At 40.9% G+C, this 27,104-nt stretch overlaps 1 protein-coding gene across 1 annotated transcript in view; it reads left to right on the plus strand.

Moving 5' to 3' along the window:
• The window catches only part of PPP1R12C (protein phosphatase 1 regulatory subunit 12C), a gene marked incomplete in the record, with an annotated part of 1,670,410 nt that overhangs the window by 132,733 nt on the left and 1,510,573 nt on the right, over positions 1-27,104 (plus strand).

Here is a 27,104-nt window from a genome sequence, read left to right on the forward strand (position 1 = left end):
CTCAAAAATGTATGGACACAGCACTGCCAAGATTTGGACACTGTCATTCAGATAATACCTTGCATTCAAAAGGAATTTTTGTGGTGGGCTCAGGAATGTCACCTAAACAAGGGACTCTCTGTGACCCGGCCAGAGGCGAGTCAGATTCTAACGACAGATGCCTCAGACAAAGCTTGGGGAGCTCATCTAAATGGAAGGTGGATACAAGACATGTGGCCTGCCAGACTTCTACATCTACATATCAACCTGAAGGAGATGTTAGCAGTCCAATTTGCATTAATAGCTTTCAAGGATTTACTTCTTCCAGGGCAGGTGTTGATTCTAACAGTCAACACAACTGTCATGTGGTACATCAACAAGCAAGGGGGAACACATTCTTATCCTCTGTGCAGACAAGCAATGATTTTGTGGGAGACTGCTCTCAGTTTACAGCTAAATCTTCAGGCAAGGTTTCTGCCGGGAGCACAGAACTCCTTAGCAGATGTGTTGAGCAGACAAATTATGGATCCCCACGAGTGGAAATTGGATCCTCATGTATTTCAGAAATTGACAGTGTCATGGGGAACTCCAGACATAGATCTGTTCGCTTCTCCACTAAACTACCAGCTGCCAAAGTTTTGCACAAAATTTTTCATCCCACAGCTTGGAAGGTGGATGCTCTTTCATTCAATTGGAGCAATCTTCATGTGTACGCCTTTCCACCTCTGCCTCTCCTCCCAAAGGTACTTCTGAAGGTCAGACAGGACAAGCCAAAGATGATTTTAATAGCTCCAGATTGGCCTCGACAGCATTGGTACCCACTACTGAGAAGTCTGATGCAGGAGCCTCCATCGCCTTTACCTTGATTCCACACCTGCTGACTCAGGAGAACAGTCATTTACTCAATGTCAAACTTCACTCTCTTCACCTGACAGCCTGGCATATTCTGTTTTAAACCCTGGAGGGTTTCAGCTTCCACAGCAAGTTTTGAATGTTATTTTGGAAGCCAGAAGGCCTAGTACAAGGAAAGTGTCGCAGATAAATGGAAGAGATTTTTATTTTGGAGTGCAGCAAAAGCATTTGATGTTTCTAAGCCTAATTTAAGTGTGGCTCTTCAATATCTTACTGAGTTACTGGACAAAGGTTTGTCCTTCTCTTCTATTAAGATTCATGCTGCAGCAATTTCTGCTCACTATGATTGTGACCCACCATTGTTTTCTCATCCTTTGTTTAAGCAATTCCTTAGAGGGGCAAAGAATATAAGACCCCCACGGAGAGCTCCTACTCCTGCTTGGGATCTCAATTTTGTGTTGGAGAAACTCACTCTACAACCTTTTGAGCCTGCAGCTACTGCTGAGTTGAAATATTTATCATGGAAGACTGCTTTTTTGTTAGCCATTACCTCTGCGAGAAGGGTTTCTGAATTACAGGCCCTTATGGCAGTTGAGCCTTTCTTAACTTTCCATAAGGATAGGGTATCTTTACGTACTAATCCTTCCTTTATGCCTAAAGTGTTTTCTAGTGTGTCTTTAAACCAAACTATTCATTTGCCTACCTTTTATGCAAACCCCCAAAATAAAGGGGAAAAGATTTTGCACACTTTGGATATACACAGGCAGTTGCGATATTATTTGAGCAGAACTAAAGGGTTCAGGCAGTCTCAGCAGTTATTTGTTTCTTTTGCTTTGAGTTCTCAGGGCAAGCCTGTGTCAAAACAAACTATTTCTAAGTGGATTGGGTTTTGCATTGCTTTCTGTTATTCCCATCATGGCAAGGAGGTTCCAGCTGGGATTAGGCCTCATTCCACTAGGGCTACTGCCACTTCAACAGCTTTTTAAGGGGGGTGGCAACTAAAGATATCTTGGAGGCAGCTACTTGGAGTTCTGTGCACACTTTCTCTAAGCATTATCACCTTCCATTTTACTCTAAATCTAGGGCTGGTTTTGCCACTGCTATTTTACAGGGCATTTTGGCAGCTCCTGCTTCTTTATAGTTGTGCCAGCCTCCCTTACCTCTGCTTTGGGATTCTACCCAAGTGTAAGGACTGCAGCAATGTGAGATGAAGAACATAGTACAGTTTTGTACCTACCATAAATGTAGATGTTCAAGATCCACATTGCTGCAGTCAATTTACCTCCCTCCTTCCCTCTGTAGTTAGAGGCGGTTGTGTGGGTTGGATTGTAAATATTGTGTATATTGTATATATTGTACATATTATTAGTGCTAGGGTGGTTGGTTGTTGGTTTTGTTGTCTTTGGGTTTTGACCTTTCTTGTTAGGGTCTTCTGACATCTGGGGCAAGAAAAGACTGAGGATATGACGTCGGTCATGCGCATTTGTACCCTGACGTCCTGATGTCAGTCTAATGCGCCTTGACCGACGTCAGCCTTATACTTTGATATTCGGGCCGACCGAGGACAGCGGACTACCCAAGTGTAAGGACTGCAGCAATGTGGATCTTCGAACATCTACATTTATGGTAGGTACAAAACTGTACTTTTTTGCAAATGAGCTAATATCGGTAAGCCTTTTTATGCATGTAGGCTGAAACTGAAATGTGTTATATTTGGTAGCACTTAGGAATTTCATGTTTGAATAATTCAAGTGTACTCCTAACTTCCTTTTTTTTTGTTCATGGATATTTTACTGATTCAGAGGTATTTGAGAAGTGACTCTCTCCCCACCTTCAGTTTAGATAAAATGGTATAATGTATCCTAAAACATGATCTAGGATATTTTGAACCATGCTGCTATATTGTGGGATATTATTCCTTGCATGATGGGCCAGTAACGTTTTAAGTATTTTCATTTTCTTGATCTGCTACTGGTAAGAAATATATTTATTGTTTATTTACAGAGGTAGTGGTGCTGCTGTAGCGTTGTTGCCTTACAGTTAGACGTTGCCCATTCGATTCTCAGAGCGTCTTCTGTGTGGCGACATGCGTGAATGGGCGTTCCTTCGTTGAAGGTTGTGCGTTAGGCCCGCCAAGCCAGCACGTAAACCTTTACTGCCAATCATTAGCGGACCGGAGTTTCACTGTGGCGACCCCTAACCGGAAAAAGCCGAAAGACACAAAAAAATTTAGAGGTAGATCCCTGATCCATGGGGACCATTTTCAAGCTTAGACCAGGTGTACATTAACTGAAAATTCCTCCTTCAAGAGATGTTTGTGGCATCTGACTGTAGGCATATGAAAATTGTCTGCATGCTGTCTGAATGAAATCTGCACTCAAAGCTTTCTAGCAAAGCTTTTTGTCTTGTAGTTTTCTATCAGTTTTACTGTAGGGTTTATGCCTTAACAGTCATAATAAGACAAATGTTCTTTAGACAGTCTTCTAAACAAGATTATAATTTTTCCATGTTAACGTGATTTGCTGACAGTCCTGCATACATAGGTTTATAGGTGTATACTAGGCTAATGAATACAAGACTAGGGCTTTTATAAGGTTAACAGTGTAGCCCAAACCAATTGCATCACTTTGTAACATGTGCATCTTAATGGGGGGTATATTAGAAGTAGGTTTGTTTGGATGTTGTTAAAAATTATGTGGGCGGGAGGGATATGTTAGGAAATGTTTACTATTGCTTGTGTGTGTGTAATGGACTCACGAGCCAGCCTGGGAATGAATTCCCAGTTTCACATCCACTGGTCAAGATTAAGTTTGAATAGGGTTAGAAGTGGACTCGTATGTATAGGGAACTTGTTCCAGAGCACAGGACCCTTTGAGTCGCACATCTGTCTTGCTAGTATGTTCTATTTGTGTTTCAAGTAAAGTTCAAATCCCTGGATTTAGTGTTTCTGGTGCTGCTCATTTTGTGGATCTGCAGAAGCTCCAACAGGGGTGGATCTAAGGATGCTGTATATGCCAAACACATGTCGCCTCTCAACAACCTATAGGAGATGGAGTGTAGAGGTGGGGCTATAAATAGATCTGAAAAGGACAGTGTATAAATATCATGGATCCTGTTGGTGAGGAACCTCTGTGGGCATCCCAGCTGTTGCATATGCCTAGTCATGTACATGCCAAAGGAGCATTGTATTCGGTGATGGGTCTGATAAGGGAAGAGTAGATTGGTACTATAACTTCCTTGGACCTGGATTCCATACCGTTACTGGTACATTGGGGTGACATATAATCTACCTTGGTTCTCTGTTGGTCAAAGGCCAGATTACTGTCCTTGTATGTTCCCAGATCTCTCAACTACTGGATCAGCTCTTAAGGATGTCTTATCAATGGAGTAATTTGTGTAGGTAGATGTTTTCTGAAAAGGCACTATAATGCACTTCTTTGAATTTTAATCAGTGGCTTTGGCGCTAATCATTTGCCTGTGCTAGATTGTCTTGCAGGATGTTCTCAAGGGGAGAATTCGATAATTCCAGATTTGCAGTCATCTGTGAACTTGGTAAGCCTGAGGCCCTTGACTTTAGCGTTGACCTCTGAGAATTAGATTCCAGACTGGAGTGGGCCCAGCATGGAACCTTGTACTTCAGTGTTGGCCTGCCTCTTGGTGGAAGTAGTATCACCAGTTCTAACTTTTTGGGTCCTATCTGTGAGCCAGCTGGCAGTCCAGCAAGCTGTGTAGGGATTTAATGCCTGGTTCTGTGAATTTGTCTACATTAACAGAGTGGAGTATTGTGATGAATGCCTTAACCAAGTCTAGGTAGGCGGTATGCAGTTTTCCCTTCCTTCATTGCTTTAATTACCTCCTCAAAGAAATCTACCAGGTTAAGTAGACATGGCCTTCCTTTGACAAAACCAAACTGGGATGAGTTCAGTGTCTGTAGGTTGCCAATGTCTTTGTTTTTTTTTTAAACACCTTTATTAAATTATCACTTAAGACATAAGCAGATGTGCATTAACTGAAAAGGGAACAAGTCATTTTAACATTTTTCCATTTAAGTGTAGTATACATCACATACGTTGCCAATGTCTGTTGATCATTTCCCTGATAGTTCATTCCATGGCTTTGCATTTTAGACTAGTCAGACTAATGGATCTGTAGTTTCTAGGGTCAATTGATAGTCCACTCCTGTGAAGGGGGATAGCTGTTGCAGTCCTTTAGTCGCTTGGTATGTAGCCTGGTTTTGAGGCTCTGGTTGAAAAGTTACTCAGGTGGTCCTGATAGGTCATGTTGCAGGCTGAGGTCATATTGCAGGATGTTCAGGAGGCAACCTGGGATATTGTTGGGCTCTGTTGAGGCCTTGCTGAGAGACTCTATGAACTGCTCCCTAATGATAATTTTTTTTTTTGGGGGGGGGGGGGCTTATGCTGCAGGAATTTCAAAAGAGATGTCAGAGGGAGTGGGGAGATTAAAGTTTGAACTGAATTTGTCTGCCAGCGATTTGCTTTTTCCCTCTGCTCAGTGAAGGTGGCACCATTTACTATCAGTTTTGCACACTGTTGTGTGTTACCTTTGAGGTTTCAGACATGGCTGTAGAAGGCCTTGTAGTTATCTTTAGCTTGGGAAGCTGTCTTGACCTTGTAATTGGCCTTGTTGCATTTAATTATTCCTCTTAGTTTCCTGTTTAGTTTTGTTAGTGAGTTTTTAATTACATGAGTTGCTTTTTTCTGACTTTGGCCATGACTTTTTTCCTTTTCTTATATATCCTGTTAAGATTGATTCCACTAGTGTGGTTTATTTTGTGGGGTTATTTTGGGCTTCTGGTAGGTACAGCAGCCTCTAAATAGCCATTTACATGTTTGTACTGTGTTTTTGTGAATAATTCTGTATAGGCTGTTGTGACCTCTGGGTTGTGCGAGGCATTGAATTTTGACAAGCTGTCACTTAATAGGATGTAATTTGCTTTAGAATAGTTTCCAACTGTAACAGGTTTTGATAGATTTTCAGAGTTAAATTTTTTTTCCGAATGAGACAGCTTTGTGATCTGATCTGACCTGTGAGGTTGTGACATGTAGTAGGGGGGTGCTGGAGCAGGGGTCATCAGCACTTTCCCATATTGGTGAGAGCAAGTTCCGTTTACGTTTGAACCTCTGGTTGAAATGTGCACTAAACTGATCATGGGTATTTTTGTTGATAAAGTCCAGGAAATGTGCCTGCAAGTTGGAGCCAGTGTATGCTTCCCACTCAATAGAGGAGTAGTCAGTCTGCCATGAATAGAGTGTTTGAATGGCTAGTGCCTCTAACAAATCTAGATAGGAACTGTAGAACAAACACCAAGCTCTAAAATACGAAAAATGGAAGTGTCAGCACAAACCACAGACGGCGGCTCCTTCAGCCCAAGTCACCAAACCACGGCTTTCTTCTGCCAAGGTCTCCGGACCATAGAAGTACCAAGTTCAACAAACAGCTACTCCACAAGTACTTTAAATACTTTTATTGCACAACCCAAATTTCGTGAAACGCATAAAGCGTTTTTCGTTTGAATCAGTGTTCAAACTTCATCAGACAAACACTGGATGTTAAGTTGTCAATCTCGCCTTCATTCTTGCTGGATGGGTTCGGAGCCGATCCTCGGCTCCGACTCGGCACTAGCTTTAGCTCGAGAACTCCTTTTACCAGCTCGAGGCAACCCTATATCCCATGATGCAAGGCGGAACTACCTCAGATCTCGTTTGCCGCTTAGCGAAAGAGGTCTCCTTTGCCAGCTGAGGTAAGTTTTTCTTGTTAAAGAAGAAAAAAGTTTAGTTAGGGGTTTAATTTCCCTTCAGTGTTAGGTTAGCCTGTATTTAGTACAGCCCACCCTATTCCCTTCCTTTTTAAACTTTTAAAATATTTTTTTCAGTTAAAGTTTTAGTCAGGCCTAGTTCCCCAAGTTATTCCCTTCCTGTGTGTCTGTGTAGGGATTAAGTTGTGTGTTTGTGGGGACTGTTTGTGTATATCCTTTTAGGATGTCTAGGGAAGGCAAGGTCTCAGGCTTCAAGAAGTGTGACCAGTGCTGTCAGAAAATGTCCCTGACAGACTGTCACACTTCTTGTGTGTATTGCCTGGGGCCTTTGCACCTGCAGGACTCCTGTGCGTTGTGTCATGCCTTTAGCCAGAGAGTCCTGCAGGAAAGGAGGAACAAACTGATCCTCCGAGGTTTGTTAAAACCTGAAGGTTCTCCTCCTAAGCAAGGGGCAGGAAAACCTCTTAAGCCACCGAAGGCTCAGGCTACAGTGTCCAAGCCTCCTCCGGTGGCTCCGGCTCCGTCGGAGCCGATATCGGCTCCGGCTGGAGCCGATGCTTCTTCTGCTAGCGTAGTGGGTTCGGTGCCGGCCGGCTCCGATACCCTGACTACTGTTGCCTTGTCGGCTCCGGCTGGAGCCGACACTTTATCCAGCATCGGGCGAGATCCTCGGCTCCATCTGGAGTTCAAGGGACTTCGGCTCCGATGGCTCCGGCCCGTAGAGATCCGGTCCCCTTGATACTAAGTATTCACTCGGCTCCGGGGTCTCCTCTTTTGTCGGGCGGAGCCATCGAGCCGATCTTGAGATCTTCCAGGCTGTCTGACCACGATTTGGAGAGGGTGGTAAGCAGGCTGTTGAAGTCTCAGACACTGGCCCAAATGCTCCATAGCCCGTCTCAACAGACTTGGCTACAGCCCCAATTCTTGAGATTCCTCCTCCGACTCCACACCAGAGTTCGGGCGGAGCTTCTTGGGACAGCGACTGTTTCGATGCCGGAGCCGATACATCCTTGGCTCCGTCATCCTCGGCTCCGATCTCCTCCTTGAGACTTTCCTTGGAGGGATCCGGTCGTCGGGTTTCCACTGTCGGCTCCGAGGGGCTAGTGGCATCGGACCCTTGTCCGACCCGCTCTCCCTCTCGGAGCTTGGCTTTGTAAGCTCGGCGCCGACATCGCCTCGGAGCCTTCTCTCTCCTTGGAGCCGACCATTCCTGTTTCTTGGCGGGTGTGTTCAGGTCTCCCGGGAGGGAGCCTTTGAGGTGATGAGGAGTGTCCTGGCCTCTGAGCCTGGTCAGCGGTCTATCCCTCTAGCTCCTCCCTCATCAGTGCCTGCAGATGCCTCTTGCCAGCCTCTTGCTCTCAGGCCCAGGGATCCATCGCCCCAGGTTTCCCCACTGGGAATTTCCTCCTCTTCCGAGGTTTCTCCTGACCCTGCAGGGGAACCCCCTCGGAAGAGGGCGTGTAAGAGGAAACACACAGACTCCTGAGTCTACTACATCTGATACCGACTTAGATGAGTCGGAGGGTTCCCACGGTCCCCTCTGAGGATGTCTCATTTTCAGACATCCTTGAGCTCCTCAAACAGAGGGGAATTGGCCCTCCATTGACCCCTCCGAGGATGAGTCGGTATACCTGGAGGCTTTGGATCCCGACCCTCCACCTCCTGGGTGTCTCCGCCTTCGACCCACTCATGCAGGTAGTGGCTCGGAAGGCGTGGCGCTCCAGATTCTGTGGAACCTGTCCCCAGGAGACCATCCAAGTTCATCACGGCCCCTTCGGACAAACAGTTCCTGTCCAAAGGTGTCTCTGTGGATGCTATGGTGGTGGCGGCCACTAAGAAGGAACTGGTGGATCCTTCAGTACCTGTCCATCCTCCTAATAAGGATTCTAGGACCATGGACAGGTATGGAAGCGGATGTTTTCTTCAGCGACCTTTGCAATGCGTTCGCTGAATTACCTTTGTCACTTCACCAGGCTTCAACGAGATATTCTCAAGGAACTGGGAGAAGTAGTCCAGGATCCTTCAGCTGCTGGGGCTCAGGAAAAGATTGCCTCTCAGCTAGCTATCCTGAATTCGATATCTAACTCCTCCATGCGGCTCATATCTTATGCAGCCGATGGAGCAAGCAGGGCCGCAGGCACAGGTGTTGCTCTTAGGCGCCAAGCCTGGATGCGGCTGTGTAATTTTGCAGACCCCTTTAAGGCGTCCTTCACCAACACCCCTTTGACGGTTCGGCTTTGTTCGGACCTCAGGTGAAGGATACTTTGACCAGATGTGAACAAGGCGGTAAAGCTCTTTCTGCCGTTGGAGTCCAGGTTTCCACTCCTTCTAGACCATATCCCAAGGGTCAGAAGGGGAAGATGTGGTTCTGTAAAGCCCAAGGAGCTACACGGACACACGTGGTCAGTTTACCCCTAGAGGAAGAGGGGGTAACAATAATACACGCCGCCATAGAGACAGGGGGTGAACTCAGAAACAAGGCAACAGGGAGCCTGTTCCTGAGAAGCCCTTTCAGCATCCCTGAGGTGTTGCCCGACTGTCCACCCTTGGAGGCAGTCGGGGAAGAATTCGCTGTACCCAGTAGCCTGGCAATCCCTATCACAAGAGAAGTGGGTACAGTCGATTATATCCGAGGGTTACAAAATCCCCTTGAAAGGTTTCCGTACCTCTACAATCCCTTCCAGACATCTCACCCGGTCAAAGGGAATTGGCAAAACAGGAAGTTTCAAAACTCCTGGGAAAAGAGCCATCAAACAGTGCCGGCAGACCAAGTAGGATCCGGCTTCTACTCAAGATTCTTTTGGTCCCCAAAAGGGCGGAGATTGGAGACCAATACTAGACCTAAGCAGACTAAACAAGTCTGTCAAAAGGCAAGATTCGGATGGTCACGCTGCAATCCATTCTGCCCTTTCTGGGCAAGGACAACTGGATGTGCTCGATAGACCTTCAGGATGCGTACTATCATATAAAGATTCACAGGCGGCTCCAGAAGGTTTCTCCGCTTCGGCTGGGAGCCAGTCATTACCAATTCAGAGCACTGCCCTTTGGCCTCACTTCAGCCCCAGAGTGTTCACCAAATGCATGGCGGTGGTCACAGCTCACCTGAGGCGTCGAGGATTCCAAGTGTTTCCTTATTTGGACGACTGGCTCCTCTCCGCCACCTCAAGGATCAGCTTCTTGGTCCAGAGACTACACCTTACAACTTTGCAAGAGTCTAGGAATTTGGTGAATTTGAAAAATCCTCTCTGCTGCCTTGCCAATCTATCACCTTTATAGGCGCAGAGTTAGATACCGTCAAAATGTTAGCCAGGCTAACAAATCAAAGGATTCTGGACATCCAGAAATTTGTTCAGCTTCTGTTACAAAGCAACAAGGTCAAAGCCAGGTTTGTCTTGAAGGTTCTAGGCCTAATGGCTGCAGCCATTGTTCTTCTTCCACTAGCTCGCTTCCACATGCGTCTCCTGCAGTGGATGTTGTTCACGCAGTGGTCGTACCACGATCTGCCCATGAGACACGAGATCTTAGTGACACAGTCTTGCAGGGCTCATCTACGATGGTGGGTATCTTCCCCTCTTCTTCATCAGGGCCGACCATTTGTTCCCCCTCCTCCAGTTGCCACAGTCACCACGGATGCCTCTCTGATCAGGTGGGGGGGGCATTATCAGGGCAGGATGGTCCACGGCACGTGGCAACCCATAGAATACCACCTGCACATAAATGTCCTGGAGATGAGAGCAGTGCTTTTAACGTTGCAAGCCCTCGACGACTTTCTTCCCAAAGAGACTATTGCAGTACAGACGGACAACATGTCCGTGGTCTGGTACATCAACAAACAGGGCGGAACCAGGTCCTATCCCTTATGTCGAGAAGCTCTCAGACTTTGGCAATGGGCGATCTCTTCTCAGCGGTTTCTGATAGCAACGCACATCCCCGGCAGGTCCAACCTATTGGCGGACAGGCTAAGCAGATCTATTCTGATGCCTCACGAGTGGTCTCTCAATCAGTCGGTAGTGGATCAGATTTTTCTGAAGTGGGGCACCCCTTGTTGCGATCTTTTTGCTACCCCTCAAAACAGCAAGTGCCCAGATTACTTCACACTATTTCCTCTTCCAGGCCAACCCTTGAGAGACTCTCTAACCCAGGATTGGCCTCGGGGACTTCTTTATGCTTTTCCTCCCTTTCCATTGATTCCACAAGTCATTCAGAAAGCCACCGTTTGAGAGCCAAATTGATCCTCATTGCTCCATATTGGCCTCGACAAATTTGGTTTCCGTCTCTACATCATCACCTTCTGGTGCAGCCCTGGCATCTGGACCCAGTTCGGATCTTTTAATCCACCAGTCGGGTCAGCAGCACCGAGCCATTCATTCTCTCAACCTCACTGCTTGGTTGCTCCACTTCCTTCCTAGCCAGGCTACCAATGATTTCGGACTCAGTCAGAGACATTTTAGTGTCTTCTTTAAAGTCGTCCACTAGAACTGTTTATGCTAACAAGTGGCGGCGTTTTTCTATTGGGCAAGCGCCAGAAATATTGATCCTTTCACGCTCCTATACATTCTGTTTTGGATTTCCTGGCGGAGGTTTTTCATTCGGGATCGTCATCATCTACAGTCAAAGTACAAATGGCTGCTATTTCCAAATTTCATGTTGGCTTGCAGGACAATAACATCATGTCTCATAGGTTATGCAAAGCCTTTTTGAGAGGAGTTTTCTCCTAAAACCGCCTGTGAAACATCCTCCTCCGCAATGGGATCTGAACTTAATGTTGGCATCCCTAATTCTACCTCCTTCGAACCGTCTGCTCGTGTTCTTTAAAGTTGTTGACATGGAAAACTATATTTTTGCTGGCTGTTACTTCTGCAAGAAGAGTTTCTGAGATTCAGGCCCTCTGTATTCGTTCACCTTATCTGGTGTTTCATAAGGATAGGGTTTCGCTCAGAACTAACCCTTCCTTTCTTCCCAAGGTTGTATCTCAAGCCAATATTAACCAATCTATTGATCTACCAGTTTTCTTTCCTAACTATTCTGACAGAGCTGAACAAAGCTGCATTTTTTGGATGTTCATCGTCAGCTCATGTACTATTTACATAGGACTAAACAAGTTAGAAAATCAGACCAATTGTTTGTCTCCTATGCAGGAAACAGGTTGGGTCTTCCAGTATCTAAAGTGACCTTATCTAGATGGTTGACTTCCACCATTTCCTATGTGTACTCTCTAAGGGGCAAACAACTATCTTCTAAGCCAAAAGCACATTCGACCAGGAGTCTATCCACTTCTGTAGCCTTTCAGGATAGACTTCCCATTGACACTATTTGTGCAGCAGCTACTTGGGCCACGCCTCATACCTTTGTGTCTCATTACAAGTTGGATTTGGCCTCCAGAGATAGGGCCAGTTTTGGTTCCACTGTTCTCAAGAGTCTGTTCCATTGAGCCACCGGGATACAGGTGCTAGGGGCGGTCCCATCCAGCAAGAATGAAGGCGAGATTGACAACTTAACATTTAGAAGTTATGTACCTACCATAACGTTCCATGTTAGTTGTCTTCTCGCCTTCTTTCTTCGTCCTCCCTCCTTCCCCTGGCCTGGACAGATCTTGGAGAGTTCCTATTAGATTGCTTCCTCTGGAGCATTGTTATGAGGACTTCTTTTAGGAACCATGGTTCCTAATTATATTAGGATAAGTCTTTAGCAGGGTTAGTTAGCTGCCAAACGAGATCTGAGGTAGTTCCGCCTTGCATCATGGGATATAGGGTTGCCTCGAGCTGGTAAAAGGAGTTCTCGAGCTAAAGCTAGTGCCGAGTCGGAGCCGAGGATCGGCTCCGAACCCATCCAGCAAGAAAGAAGGCGAGAGAAGACAACTAACATGGAACGTTATGGTAGGTACATAACTTCTAATTATCGCGCCAGTACGCATTTAAATACTACAATATAATGATGTCATGAAATCTTAAAAAAACAGTCACATTTAAAAACAGTCATATTTAAAAACCAGAGAAATATCATATAATTGTACCAAACCAAATATATATGCATAAGTTATATGTATTTGTGTTTTTATGTTAAATGTATTACGTTTTCTCTGTAAATAATGGCATTTTAACATGTTTCCTGAAGTGTGTATGTAATATATACGTATGTATCCATCTAGGGACCAAAGTACACTATTATCATAAACTCTTCATATTATATGCTATATATGTATATAAAATCATTTATTCTTTTAAAATAATAAAATTTTCTTATTTAATCTATAACCTATTAACATATGATAACTGGGACAAGGAAATCTGTAGGGATGAAACCCTACCAAACATTTAATATGTCTATAAAAATAAATATAAATATGAAAATGTCTCCCTTAAACTATACCTAATAATATGATCTATTTTTTGTTGTGTGTTTTTATAAAATTAGTGGTTCAAAAATTTTTTTAACCAATTATGATTACATGTATTTCACAACAATACCTTCATTATCTAAGTAAGCTTTTTAATTTTAGTAGGCATGTAATTGAACAAACTTCATTCAATCCTGGGTCTCTACAAGATGTCAAACGTAGCTGCCATTCTAGTTCTTTTTTCTCAAGGACCAACTTCAACACATTTTCATGTGTCAGGTCCATGTAGTTTGTTTGTACTTGGTCTATAACCATAAAGTTGAATGTATGTCATATATTTATATTACAATGTCTTGCCAAAGCATTTTCTTCTTTATTTTTTCTGATGGCATAAGTGTGCTCATATATCCGGTCTCTTAGTCGTCTGTCCGTTTTCCCCACATAAAATGACGGACATGTCTCACATTGGGCCAAATACACCACTCTTTTGCTATTACAGTTATAATTACCTTTTATAGTGTATGTTTCTTTTCCAATTTTAAAACTGTCTGCAGTGGTTATATAACTGCAGTACCTACATGAGCCACACTTCTTAGTACCTCCCTTTCTTTTTGTAGTATGTCCTTTGCTCTCTAACAATTGTTTTAGGTTCTTACCTCTTCTATACGTTATGACTGGTCCATCATTTAAAATTTTGACCAATTCCCTGTCTAATGACAAACTGGACCAATACTTTCTAACTGTATGGCAAATCTGATTGGCTTCTGGGCAATATGTAAAAATAAATGCTATATTGTAGTTTTTGTCTTTCCCACCAATGTTTTCTATTTCCACTTCTGCTGTTTCAGGGTGTTCTGTATTAACTTCCCCTATTTCAATGTCGCCACTGCTCACACCACTCTCCGTCTGGGGTATCCTAGCTAAAATTGCTTTATAGGTTCCATTTTCCCTCTTTCTCTTTACTTCCTTAAATATACCTTCCAGAAAACTAACTGGATAGCCTCTATGTGAAAACATTAGATGTAAATTATTACATTCTGTCTCAAAATCTTGATTCAAGGTGGTCATTTTGGCTGCTCTCACAAGTTGCCCCTTCACCACTGATTTCTTTTGGTGAAGGGGATGTTGGCTCGAAAAGTGAAGGTAAGTATTTGAAAAGGTTTCTTTTCTATGTATCTTGGATACATAGCCACGTGTAGTTTTATTTAACTCTATATCCAAAAAGTTTACTTGCATTTTATCAAATTTCATCGTAAACTTAAGGAAGGTGGTGGTGGCTGTAAGTTGTTCAACTAACTTTATTGCTTCCTCTTCTTGTCCTTTAGTTAAAATGAAAATATCGTCCAGAAACCTCTTATACATGTGAATGTCAGTACTCCAAGATTGGTTTAACACATATGTAGTTTCCCAATACGCTAATACTATATTTGCAAAGCTACCTCCTACTGGGGACCCCATTGCCACTCCAGACTTTTGAACATACAACTTGTTTTCAAAGGAGACAAAATTGTTTTTAAGTATACAATCCAGTAATTTCTCCACAATTCTACATTCATTTTGTGTTGCTCCCTTTGATTTTATAAACTCCACTACCCATTTGATTCCCAAATCTTGTGGTATACAGGTATACAAATCACAAATATCTATGGTCACAAAATTCAGTGACAAATCATATTGTGTATTCTGTAAGTCCTCCAAGAAGGACCAGGAATCTTTAAGAATTTGTTTTTGAGTTCCTATAGACTTTTTTAAAAGTCCGTCTACAAATTTAGCGCAAGGATATGTTATCGATTGCCTTGCATCTACCAAAGTACGGAAAGGTGGGTTCCTCAAGTTTTTGTGGAGTTTAGGGATGCCAAATATTTTTGGTATCCTTGGAGCTGGAATGGTTAAATAGTGGTTTTGTTCAATAGTAATTAGTCCTTCCAAATACAAGTCATCAATAATCGATCTTATATTTTGGTGGGCCTTGTTTAGTTCATTTCTACTGGAGTTTTCATAAGTGTCCTTCTCTAACAAACTTAACATCACTTTGGAATAGTCTACATTGTGTACTACCACTAGACCTCCTCCTTTGTCAGGTTTCATCAGTCTTATTGGTAGGCTTCTAAGGGAAAGAAGAAGGCTGTTTTCTTCACTTGTGATGTTTGCATTTTTGTTTACATTTCTATTCCTTTTATGTCCTTTTACTATGTTCCTAAATTCATTTTCACACAAAAATTCATACATACATAGTAAAGGATTTTGTGGTGGATTGAAACTGCTAGTCACATGTAACTCGTTTGTGGTGTTATTATTTACACCCCCAAACATAATGTTTAAATTCAGTTTCCGCATAAACATCTTGAAGTCAATCAATAACTCTACTATATCACAACTTTTTGTTGGCACAAAAGTTAATCCCTTAGCAAAAAGTTCGACTAAAGTTTTGTCAATGTAGCATCCAGTAAAGTTGTAAATTGTAAAGTCTCCAGTTTGATTTGTAATGGTCTCTACCAATGTCAATTCCACTGTTTGTTCGTACTCCTGGTATTGTACTGTCTCCTCTGTCCATTGCCTGGTTGTGGTCTCCAAGTAGCCCCCCTCCCCCCTCTGAAGTTTTTTTGTTGTTGTTGTCGTTGAGGCTGCTGGAAGTGTTTTTCCGAGTGCCAGTCCATGTTATTCCCTCTATTAAAAGTTTCATTTTGGGCTTGTTCTTCTTCTATTGCACAATCATCTCCAGTAGCCTCAAATTCTAAATCTAAATTTTGAACATTTTCATTGTGATTCTGGTCGTTGTCTTTTAAAACATATCTTTCAAAATTTGGGGGTTTATTGGAATGAGGGTTTTTAGGTCTCCCATTTTTGTTGTTGGGTATATTCGGAGGCTTTGGGAAAGCTGTCCCCTCCTCATAAGCTTTTAAATCCCTGTTTAATTTTTTGATTTTAATGGTCTTCAGTTTCACCATTTGTTGTGCAATGCTTGTCAGTGTTCTTTCAAATTCATATTCATATCTATGAAAGTTTAAGTCACTTTTAATATCTTTTTCTAAAGCAGTAGTTTCTTCTATCAGTACATCCAGAGCTATCTGATAGTGTTTGGTCATGCACCTTAGGATTTCCAATCCATGTTGGTTATATAACCCTGTCAATTCGTTAAAAAAAGCTGATCCGAATTCTAACCCATTTGGGTAGGAAAACAGTCTTAATCCCTTTGGTACAATATTTTCTTTTATACATTTATTTAAATAGTTGAGTTCTAGTTGTGCCTTTTTCATTTTAAATAAATTCGTATCAAACATTTTTAGTTTTTCTGTTAAACTGGATGTACTTACTGCTTCGATTGTGTCTACACCAGCACTTTGTTCTCCGTCGAAAGTGAGTTCTTTACTGAGCCAATTCCCAGTATCAAAAACAATGTCCAATGCCCTTGTTCTTTCCCTTAGAAGCCTACCAATAAGACTGATGAAACCTGACAAAGGAGGAGGTCTAGTGGTAGTACACAATGTAGACTATTCCAAAGTGATGTTAAGTTTGTTAGAGAAGGACACTTATGAAAACTCCAGTAGAAATGAACTAAACAAGGCCCACCAAAATATAAGATCGATTATTAATGACTTATATTTGGAAGGACTAATTACTATTGAACAAAACCACTATTTAACCATTCCAGCTCCAAGGATACCAAAAATATTTGGCATCCCTAAACTCCACAAAAACTTGAGGAACCCACCTTTCCGTACTTTGGTAGACGCAAGGCAATCGATAACATATCCTTGCGCTAAATTTGTAGACGGACTTTTAAAAAAGTATATAGGAACTCAAAAACAAATTCTTAAAGATTCCTGGTCCTTCTTGGAGGACTTACAGAATACACAATATGATTCGTCACTGAATTTTGTGACCATAGATATTTGTGATTTGTATACCTGTATACCACAAGATTTGGGAATCAAATGGGTAGTGGAGTTTATAAAATCAAAGGGAGCAACACAAAATGAATGTAGAATTGTGGAGAAATTACTGGATTGTATACTTAAAAACAATTTTGTCTCCTTTGAAAACAAGTTGTATGTTCAAACGTCTGGAGTGGCAATGGGGTCCCCAGTAGGAGGTAGCTTTGCAAATATAGTATTAGCGTATTGGGAAACTACATATGTGTTAAACCAATCTTGGAGTACTGACATTCACATGTATAAGAGGTTTCTGGACGATATTTTCATTTTAACTAAAGGACAAGAAGAGGAAGCAATAAAGTTAGTTGAACAACTTACAGCCACCACCACCTTCCTTAAGTTTCACGATGAAATTTGATAAAATGCAAGTAAACTTTTGGATATAGAGTTAAATAAAACTACGTGGCTATGTATCCAAGATACATAGAAAAGAAACCTTTTCAAATACTTACCTTCACTTTTGAGCCAACATCCCTTCACCAAAAGAAATCAGTGGTGAAGGGGCAACTTGTGAGCAGCCAAAATGACCACCTTGAATCAAGATTTTGAGACAGAATGTAATAATTTACATCTAATGTTTTCACATAGAGGCTATCCAGTTAGTTTTCTGGAAGGTATATCTAAGGAAGTAAAGAGAAAGAGGGAAAATGGAACCTATAAAGCAATTTTAGCTAGGATACCCCAGACGGAGAGTGGTGTGAGCAGTGGCGACATTGAAATAGGGGAAGTTAATACAGAACACCCTGAAACAGCAGAAGTGGAAATAGAAAACATTGGTGGGAAAGACAAAAACTACAATATAGCATTTATTTTTACATATTGTCCAGAAGCCAATCAGATTTGCCATACAGTTAGAAAGTATTGGTCCAGTTTGTCATTAGACAGGGAATTGGTCAAAATTTTAAATGATGGACCAGTCATAGCATTATAGAAGAGGTAAGAACCTAAAACAATTGTTAGAGAGCAAAGGACATACTACAAAAAGAAAGGGAGGTACTAAGAAGTGTGGCTCATGTAGGTACTGCAGTTATATAACCACTGCAGACAGTTTTAAAATTGGAAAAGAAACATACACTATAAAAGGTAATTATAACTGTAATAGCAAAAGAGTGGTGTATTTGGCCCAATGTGAGACATGTCCGTCATTTTATGTGGGGAAAAGCGGACGAGGCGACTAAGAGACCGGATATATGAGCACACTTATGCCATCAGAAAAAATAAAGAAGAAAATGCTTTGGCAAGACATTGTAATATAAATATAGGACATACATTCAACTTTATGGTTATAGACCAAGTACAAACAAACTACATGGACCTGACACATGAAAATGTGTTGAAGTTGGTCCTTGAGAAAAAAGAACTAGAATGGCAGCTACGTTTGACATCTTGTAGAGACCCAGGATTGAATGAAGTTTGTTCAATTACATGCCTACTAAAATTAAAAAGCTTACTTAGATAATGAAGGTATTGTTGTGAAATACATGTAATCATAATTGGTTAAAAAAATTTTTGAACCACTAATTTTATAAAAACACAAAACAAAAAATAGATCATATTATTAGGTATAGTTTAAGGGAGACATTTTCATATTTATATTTATTTTTATAGACATATTAAATGTTTGGTAGGGTTTCATCCCTACAGATTTCCTTGTCCCAGTTATCATATGTTAATAGGTTATAGATTAAATAAGAAAATTTTATTATTTTAAAAGAATAAATGATTTTATATACATATATAGCATATAATATGAAGAGTTTATGATAATAGTGTACTTTGGTCCCTAGATGGATACATACGTATATATTACATACACACTTCAGGAAACATGTCAAAATGCTATTATTTACAGAGAAAACGTAATACATTTAACATAAAAACACAAATACATATAACTTATGCATATATATTTGGTTTGGTACAATTATAGGTTCATATTTCTCTGGTTTATTAAATATGACTGTTTTCAAATGTGACATGTTCTTTTTTTAAGATTTAATGAGATCATTATAATGTAGTATATAAAAGCGTACTGGCCTTGATAACCAATGTTTGTCTGATGAAGTTTGAACACAGTTCAAGCAACGCTTTATCGTTTCCACGAAATTTAGGTTGTGCAATAAAAGTATTTAAAGTACTTGTGGAGTAGCTGTTTGTTGAACTTGGTACTTCTATGGTCCGGAGACCTTGGCAGAAGAAAGCCGTGGTTTGGTGACTTGGGCTGAAGGAGCCACCGTCTGTGGTTTGTGCTGACACTTCCACAAATCTAGATAGGAGCTGTAGGATTCTTCAGACAAAGATGGTGACCTATAACTTGATAAAATATGACAATGGACTCTATCTTGGGTGATTTGCATGTGGATGAACTCCAGGGTATCATGTTTAACCAACCTTGAGGGTATTCTTGTTGCCAGTGCAGATCGAGACACTTGGTCTAAATGTGTGGAAGGCACTGTGTAGCCTTGCATTGTCTGAGTACTTTCTATTTAAATTGTAGCATTTGTACTTGCATGGGATATATTATTCTAAAATGTGCATGTCTTTTGGATATACCTGGTTGCAGCATTGATTGGAACAGTCTGTGTAAACAGGTGATAGAGAATGAAATTTTGCCTTAATTTAAAACATTCTGGGTAAAAGGCTTAGGGAGAAAAGTTGGTCAGGATAGCTGCAGTTTGATAACTTACTACACAGTTGAATGGGCTTGGAAGGCTAATGTTACTAGTACTTTTAGAGTTTTTGTATGAAACATGCTGGTGTGGTAGTATACTGAGATAATTGTAGTATGAAAAACACTGGACCTGGAAATGGCTTAATTTTTAATCATTTGATTAATATAGAGTACTGCAATATGCTTAAGATGTTCTATGGGCTTTTCATTTCTAAAATTAGTCTAAATTGAACTGTAAAGGTTTTGTGCTGTTTTAGCCACAGATTTTGTATCCAAGGTCATTTGTGCACACATCAAATAATGCTGACCCTTTTTATCTTATGAGGTATTGATGTCGGACTTATGGCCAGAAAAGCGTGAAGAGGAGGAGGTGTTGGTGCAGGATGCTCGCCAGTGGCTTAACAGTGGTAAGATTGCTGATGACGTGCACCCAAAAACCGGAGCCACTGCTGTACATGTAGCTGCAGCCAAAGGTTACATTGAAGCCATGAGGTAATAACAGGGCTGTTTGCACTGGTGGGAACAAGTTTTTTTTTTTGTTTTTTTGTGTTTCTTTTCTAACCAGTTCCTTAAGATTACATACCCATAGTCGCAGCTACCAATTTTCCTTGTCCATTTTTGAGCAAAGGTTAATGGAGCTCACTGTAGATGTGAGGGCAGTTGCTATATATGCTGATGCCGTAAGGTTATTTGGTTTAATTACTTAAAAGGCTTTCAGCAGCTTAGGGATGCTTACTGTTTGACACAAATCCATCTCACATTTTAGATGCGTTGGGAGGTCAGAGATGCGCTGCTTTGTTTTTTCCAAAGCTATGGTAGTAGTTTGTGTGACATTCAGTTCTTTGCATTGCAGTGATGCATTTTTTTGCCTTTATTGCTCAATGGAGGGAAGTATTAAAAGGGTATTTGTTTGTTTGACTTCTGTGACAGCCTAGTGAATATTTCATATGGTTAGAAACTTCCAGCTTGGGTTGTGGTTTTCCGATCTGACCAGGTGGCCTTGAGATCACACAGTCTTGTAGTTGCAGTTTGCTTTAGAGTTGCCACTGATGGTTTTTTGTTTGGGGTGGGCATGTGGATTTCCGTGAGATTAGTTTATGATCAGTCTCACCAATGAGGATATATTCCGGGGTTGGAGCTTTTGCCCCGTTTGTACAAAGATCTGATATTTTTTCCTTCCTGGGAAAGGCTAGTGCCTGGGATTTGAATTTAGAAATCCGGCCTTGGGCAGAAAATTTCTTATTTTCCCATTTTTCGGGTAGTTGAATACCCCAAAGATGGGTTTTGGAGATACAATATCCGGTCCAGGGGCGGTGGGTTCCTGAAGAGGGTGGCCTGTAGCATGCTCAAGAGAGCAGTTTTTTTTTGATTTCACCGGATGGTTTAAAACTTCATCTTTCCAATATGTGGATCCTTTTGTAGGAAAGGGATGGTCCGGGTTTTTTGGGCAACCTTTGGGCCTTTTTTTTTTTTTTGGGGGGGGGGGGGGGGGTACCAAATTTTAATTTCAGAGAGCCCCCCCCCTTTTTTTTTTTATTTTTTTCCTTCCCCCTTTTCAAATTGCCAAAGTCCCCGGGGAAGGGAAGGTTTGGGGGTTCAAAAGGTTCCCCCCCTTCCCCAAAAACCCAAAACCAATTTTGGAACCCCAATTTTTAACTTTGGGGTTTTCAATATTTGGGTTTAAACCCCCTTTTTTTTCCCCCGGGGGGGGAGGGGAAACCCGTGGCTTGTGTTTTTTTTGTGGGATTCTTTTTTTGGGGGGCCCGATAGGCAGCTTACTGTGACCCTCTCCTTGTTCAGCCTGGTAGGTGGGGCGTCGGTGTGTCTGACTATAGGTCTCTGGTAAGCCATGTTTGGTGTTGTATTTGTAAGGAGCTGTGACTGCTTTCTTTTGTGGTTTATGTATTTTGCTTGTGGGTGTCTTGGTAGCAGTTGTTTTGGAGTGTCTGCTTTGGAGGCCTCTGCTGTTTAGGTAAATTTTTACTCAGAGCCTCAGTCTTTGTGTGTTTATGTGTTTGGTTCAGTGGAGTGGTAGCATTATGTGAGGCTGGTTTTGTGGTGTGTGTAGTTGCCTTCTCTCCTCCTGTCTGGTCTTGCTGGTCTGGTTGAGAGAGCTCAGCCTCCAGTTTGGCTAAATAGCTGCATCTCTGTATTTGTGTGTTATGTGTGGGAGGAGGGAGGGTTATCTGTACCATGGGGCAGTTACTATACATGTGCCTCAAGATTCCCAGATTCACCAGCTGGACAGGAGAGAGGAGATTGACAACAGCTTGACCTTTGGACATGCTAGAATAATATTGGGGAAAATCCTTAGTGAAAACAAAGGGCCAGTGGGGTGAGGTGTAGTGCTTTTAATTTTTAGTGCTGACTTATATAATTGCTTTAGTGAGCAGTGCCCAGGTAACAGGTGCAATGTGATACAAGTAACTAAATGCAAAAGCGACAAACAGTAACTTTCTTTCCAAAGGTGAAACAAGGGGAAATAAGTACAGTAAGCAACTGCAGATATCACTAATTGATCCACAGAAGGCGCTGAGAAGTTGATATTAAGGTGAATTAGCTTCCAGGGAAATAACAAGCAAACAAACAAGTATATAAACAAGCTAGATTCAGTAGGCCTGGATCTAGTCTATGATAGAGCAAGCAAGGTAGACCAATTTCAGTAAGATACAGTTCAAATATTCAGGCACCATAAACCTTTAACCAGAAAATTCCCAGCTCAGAAGGGGCAGAGTCAGCCTCTTCTCCCACAAGAGTGCAGTCCTAAACCTTCTTAATGTGTAAAATAACTGGCCTGAAGCCCAAATTATAAGCCAGAACTAATACACTTGGACACTGGGCTCTCAATCAGCAGTTCCCAACTTAGAAGGATGAAAGCTACCTGTCCTGCCACCACAGTGCTTGCACCACAAACCTTCCTAATGTGAGCATAACTGGTCTGAAACCCAGTGGCAATCAAAAGACTTGAATATTAGCTACACTTTAATCAAGTTACAACCAAGCAGTAATACCATTGAATACTTTAGAGAATGTCTGGATTAGTGCTCAGAAGTTACACAAACAAAGCCTTTAGATCCAGCAGGCCGAGATCAGAAGTCTATGCCACAGCAAACAAGAGCGCCTGCCAGTAAAGAAACAGTTCAGATATGCATGCACTATAAGCCTTTAACAGAAATTCCCCAGCTCAGAAGGAGCAGAGTCCAGCCTCTCCTCCCACAAGAGTGCAGACCACGAACCCTCTTAATATTACAAATAACTGGCTTAGCCCAGATGCTTAAACCAGAATTAATACACTTTAGAATAACAGACACAGGCCTGATGGCAGTTCTCAACCTGAAGGATGTAATACCTGTTCTGCCACAACAGTGCAGACCACAAACCTCTCAGTACAAAACAACTAACTGGTCTGGCCCAAGTGTTTAAACCAAAGGCTTAGAATGAGTTACACCAAGCAGTAGCCATACAGTGAGTATTTAAGATGATGCAAAAGTAAAAAAGAAGTAGGTAAAAAACACAAGTACAGTAAGCAGATGAAATTTTTTTTTTTTTTTTTTTTTTTTTTTTTTCTGAACAAGTGTTCTTTGAGATCAAAGAAACAGATTTGAGTGCTGAAACTAGAAAACTGGCTAGTTATAGAAAAAAAAAAGCAAGCTAGAGGCTTCCCTCAACACAGAAGGGCTTGGGGGCTCAGAAGCTCTGAATAGTCTCAATACCACTTAACAAGAAAGGCAGGAAATAAGCAATTTTTTTTTTTTTTTCTATTTCCCAGATGCTCTCTTTGTACCCCAGTAGGAGTGCCTGAAATCAGAGATATGATCTCACTGCACTCAGTTGGTGAGCAAATGAGATGGGCCCAGGGGAGGCAGGCTGAGGCGGGCAGTTTCAATGCCACTAAGATAAAAGCAGGAATTATTTCACATACACCAGTTTAAATAACACGGAGACAGGAAATCATAGATCTTTGGCTACCCCACACCTGTAATTGCTAGCAAATAACAGAATTCAATAACACTAGCTTTTTTTAGTTCAAGTTACTGAAAGGCAGAATAACCAGTTAAAATTCCTTCAACACTCCTTCATACACAGTTTAAATCAATTTAAATACTGTATTTTTAAAAGTAAAAGTGCATAAAAAGGTACTTAGAATTCTCTCTGCTCGTCCCAGTTGAATATAACTTAAGTTCTTAAGCTTGCAAGCTGAGAGAAGTTTTAAAGCAGGAATTATTTCACATGCACCGGTTTAATGCAGGGACAAATCACTGACTGTGGCTACCCCCACACCTGTAATTACTAGCAAAATAGTAGCAAAATTCAGCCAACAGCATAGCTTTTTAGTTCAAGTTACTGAAGAGCAGAATAACCAGTTAAAATTTCCTTTAACACTCCTTCATACACAGTTTAAATCAATTTAAATACTGTATTTTTTAAAGTAAAGAGTGCATAAAAGGTACTTAAATTCTCTTATACGTCAGTTGAATATGAAAAAACGGAAGTTCTTGGCTTGCTGAAGGCTGAAGTTTTAAACGCAGGGAATTATTTCACATGCACCAGTTTAAATATGCAAGGACAGGGGAAATCACTGACTGTGGCTACCCCACCTGTAATTACTAGCAAATAACAAAATTCAGCCAACACTAGCTTTTAGTTCAAGTTACTGAAGAGCAGAATAACCAGTTAAAAATTCCTTCAACACTCCTTCATACAGTTTAAATCAATTTAAATACTGTATTTTTTAAAAGTAAAAGTGCATAAAAGGTACTTAGAATTCTCTTATCGTCCAGCTGGATATAACCAAGTTCTTAGCTTGCCAAGCTGAAGTTTTAAAGCAGGAATTATTTCACATGCACCAGTTTAAATATACAAGGACAGGAAATCACTGACTGTGGCTACCCCACCTGTAATTACTAGCAAATAACAAAATTCAGCCAACACTAGCTTTTTAGTTCAAATTTACTGAAGAGCAGAATAACCAGTTAAAAATTCCTTCAACACTCCTTCATACACAGTTTAAAAGAATTTAAATACTGTATTTTTTAGAAGTAAAAGTTCATAAGAAGGTACTTAAATTCTCTTAAACGTCCAGTTGAATATAACAAGTTCTTAGCTTGCCAAGCTGAAGTTTTAAAGCAGGAATTATTTCAGATGCACCACTTTAAATATGCAAGGACGAAATCACTGACTGGCTACCCCACACCTGTAATTACTAGCAAATAACAAAATTCAGCCAAACACTCAGCTTTTAGTTCAAGTTACTGAAGAGCAGAATAACCAGTTAAAATTCCTTCTTGCACTCCTTCATACACAGTTTAAATCAATTTAAATACTGTATTTTTTAAAGTAAAAGTGCAAAAAAGGTGCTTAAATTCTCTTATCACACGTCCAGTTGAATATAACCAGTTCTTAACTTGCCAGAAGCTGAAGTTTTAAAACAGGAATTATTTCCATGCACCAGTTTAAATATGCACGGGACAGGAAATCACTAGACTGGCTACCCCACACCTGTAATTACTAGCAAATAACAAAATTCAGCCAACACTAACGCAGTTCAAGTTACTAAAGAGCAGAATAACCAGTTAAAAATTCCTTCAACACTCCTTCATACAAAGTTTAAATCAATTTAAATACTGTATTTTTTAAAAAGTAAAGTGCATAAAAAAGGTACTTAAATTCTTGCTTATCGTCCAGTTTAGATATGTACCAGTTCTTAGCTTGCCAAGCTGAAGTTTTTAAAGCAGGAATTCATTTCACATACACCCGTTTAAATATGCAAGACAGGACAATCATAGACTGTATGGCTACCCCCACACCTGTAATTACTAGGCAAATAACAAAAGTTCAGCCAACTTGCTAAGCTTTTAGTTCAAGGATTTTTGAGGAGCTTAAGAATAACCAGATTAAAATTCCTTCAACACTCCTTCATACACAGTTTAAATCAATTTTAAATACTGTATTTTTAAAGTAAAAGTGCATAAAAAGACACTTAAATTCTACTTATCACGTCCAGTTGAATATAACCAGAAGTTCTTATAGCTTGCCAAGCTGAAGTTTAAAAGCAGGAATTGGCTTCACATGCACCAGGAGGTTTAAATATGCAAGGACCAGAGAAATCACTGACTGTGGCTACCCCCACCCTGTAATTACTAGCAAATAACAAAATTCAGCCAACACTAGCTTTTTGAGTTCAAGTTACTGAAGAGCAGAATAACCATTTAAAAATTCCGCTAGCTTGTCAACACTCCTTCATACACAGTTTAAATCAATTTTAAATACTGTATTTTTAAAGTAAAGGAGTGCATAAAAAGGTACTTAAATTCTCTTACTCGTCAGTTGAATATAACCAAGTTCTTAGCTTGCCAAGCTGAAGTTTTAAAGCAGGTATTTCACATGCACCAGTTTAAATATGCAAGGACAGGAAATCACTGACTGTGGCTACCCCCACACCTGTAATTACTAGCAAATAACAAAAATTCAGCCAACACTAGCTTTTTATTAGTTCAAGTTACTGAGCAAGAATAACCAGTTAAAATTCCTTCAACTCTCTTCATACACAGTTTAAATCAATTTAAAATACTAGCATTTTTTAAAGTAAAAAGTGCATAAAAAGGTGCTTAAATTATCTTATCACGACCAGTTCGAATATAACTAAGTTGCCAGCTTGACGCAAGCTGAAGTTTAGAATATTTCTCTGGTTTCTAATATGACTGTTTTTAAATGTGGCTATTTTTAGTTTCATGACATCATTATGTTGCTTAGTATTCTAAAATCGTACTGGCGCGTGTAACCAGTGTTTGTCTGATGAAGTTTGAACACTGATTCAAGCAACACACATAGTTTCACGAAATTTAGGTTGTGCAATAAAAGTATTTAAGAGTACTTATGGAGTAGCTGTTTGTTGAACTTGGTACTTCTATGGTCCGGAGACCTCGGCAGAAAGAAAGCCGTTAGTTTGGTGACTTGGGCTGGAAGCCCCTGATCTGTCTGTGGTTTGTGCTGACACTTCCACAAATCTAGATAGGAGCTGTAGGATTCTTCAGACAAAGATGGTGACCTGTAACTTGATAAAATATGACAATGGACTCTATCTTGGGTGATTTGCATGTGGATGAACTCCAGGGTATCATGTTTAACCAACCTTGAGGGTATTCTTGTTGCCAGTGCAGATCGAGACACTTGGTCTAAATGTGTGGAAGGCACTGTGTAGCCTTGCATTGTCTGAGTACTTTCTATTTAAATTGTAGCATTTGTACTTGCATGGGATATATTATTCTAAAATGTGCATGTCTTTTGGATATACCTGGTTGCAGCATTGATTGGAACAGTCTGTGTAAACAGGTGATAGAGAATGAAATTTTGCCTTAATTTAAAACATTCTGGGTAAAAGGCTTAGGGAGAAAAGTTGGTCAGGATAGCTGCAGTTTGATAACTTACTACACAGTTGAATGGGCTTGGAAGGCTAATGTTACTAGTACTTTTAGAGTTTTTGTATGAAACATGCTGGTGTGGTAGTATACTGAGATAATTGTAGTATGAAAAACACTGGACCCGGAAATGGCT

This window comes from Protopterus annectens, chromosome 17.part0 (assembly GCF_019279795.1).
Source record: "Protopterus annectens isolate FY-2018-M chromosome 17.part0, PAN1.0, whole genome shotgun sequence".
NCBI classification, from domain to species: Eukaryota; Metazoa; Chordata; order Ceratodontiformes; family Protopteridae; genus Protopterus; species Protopterus annectens.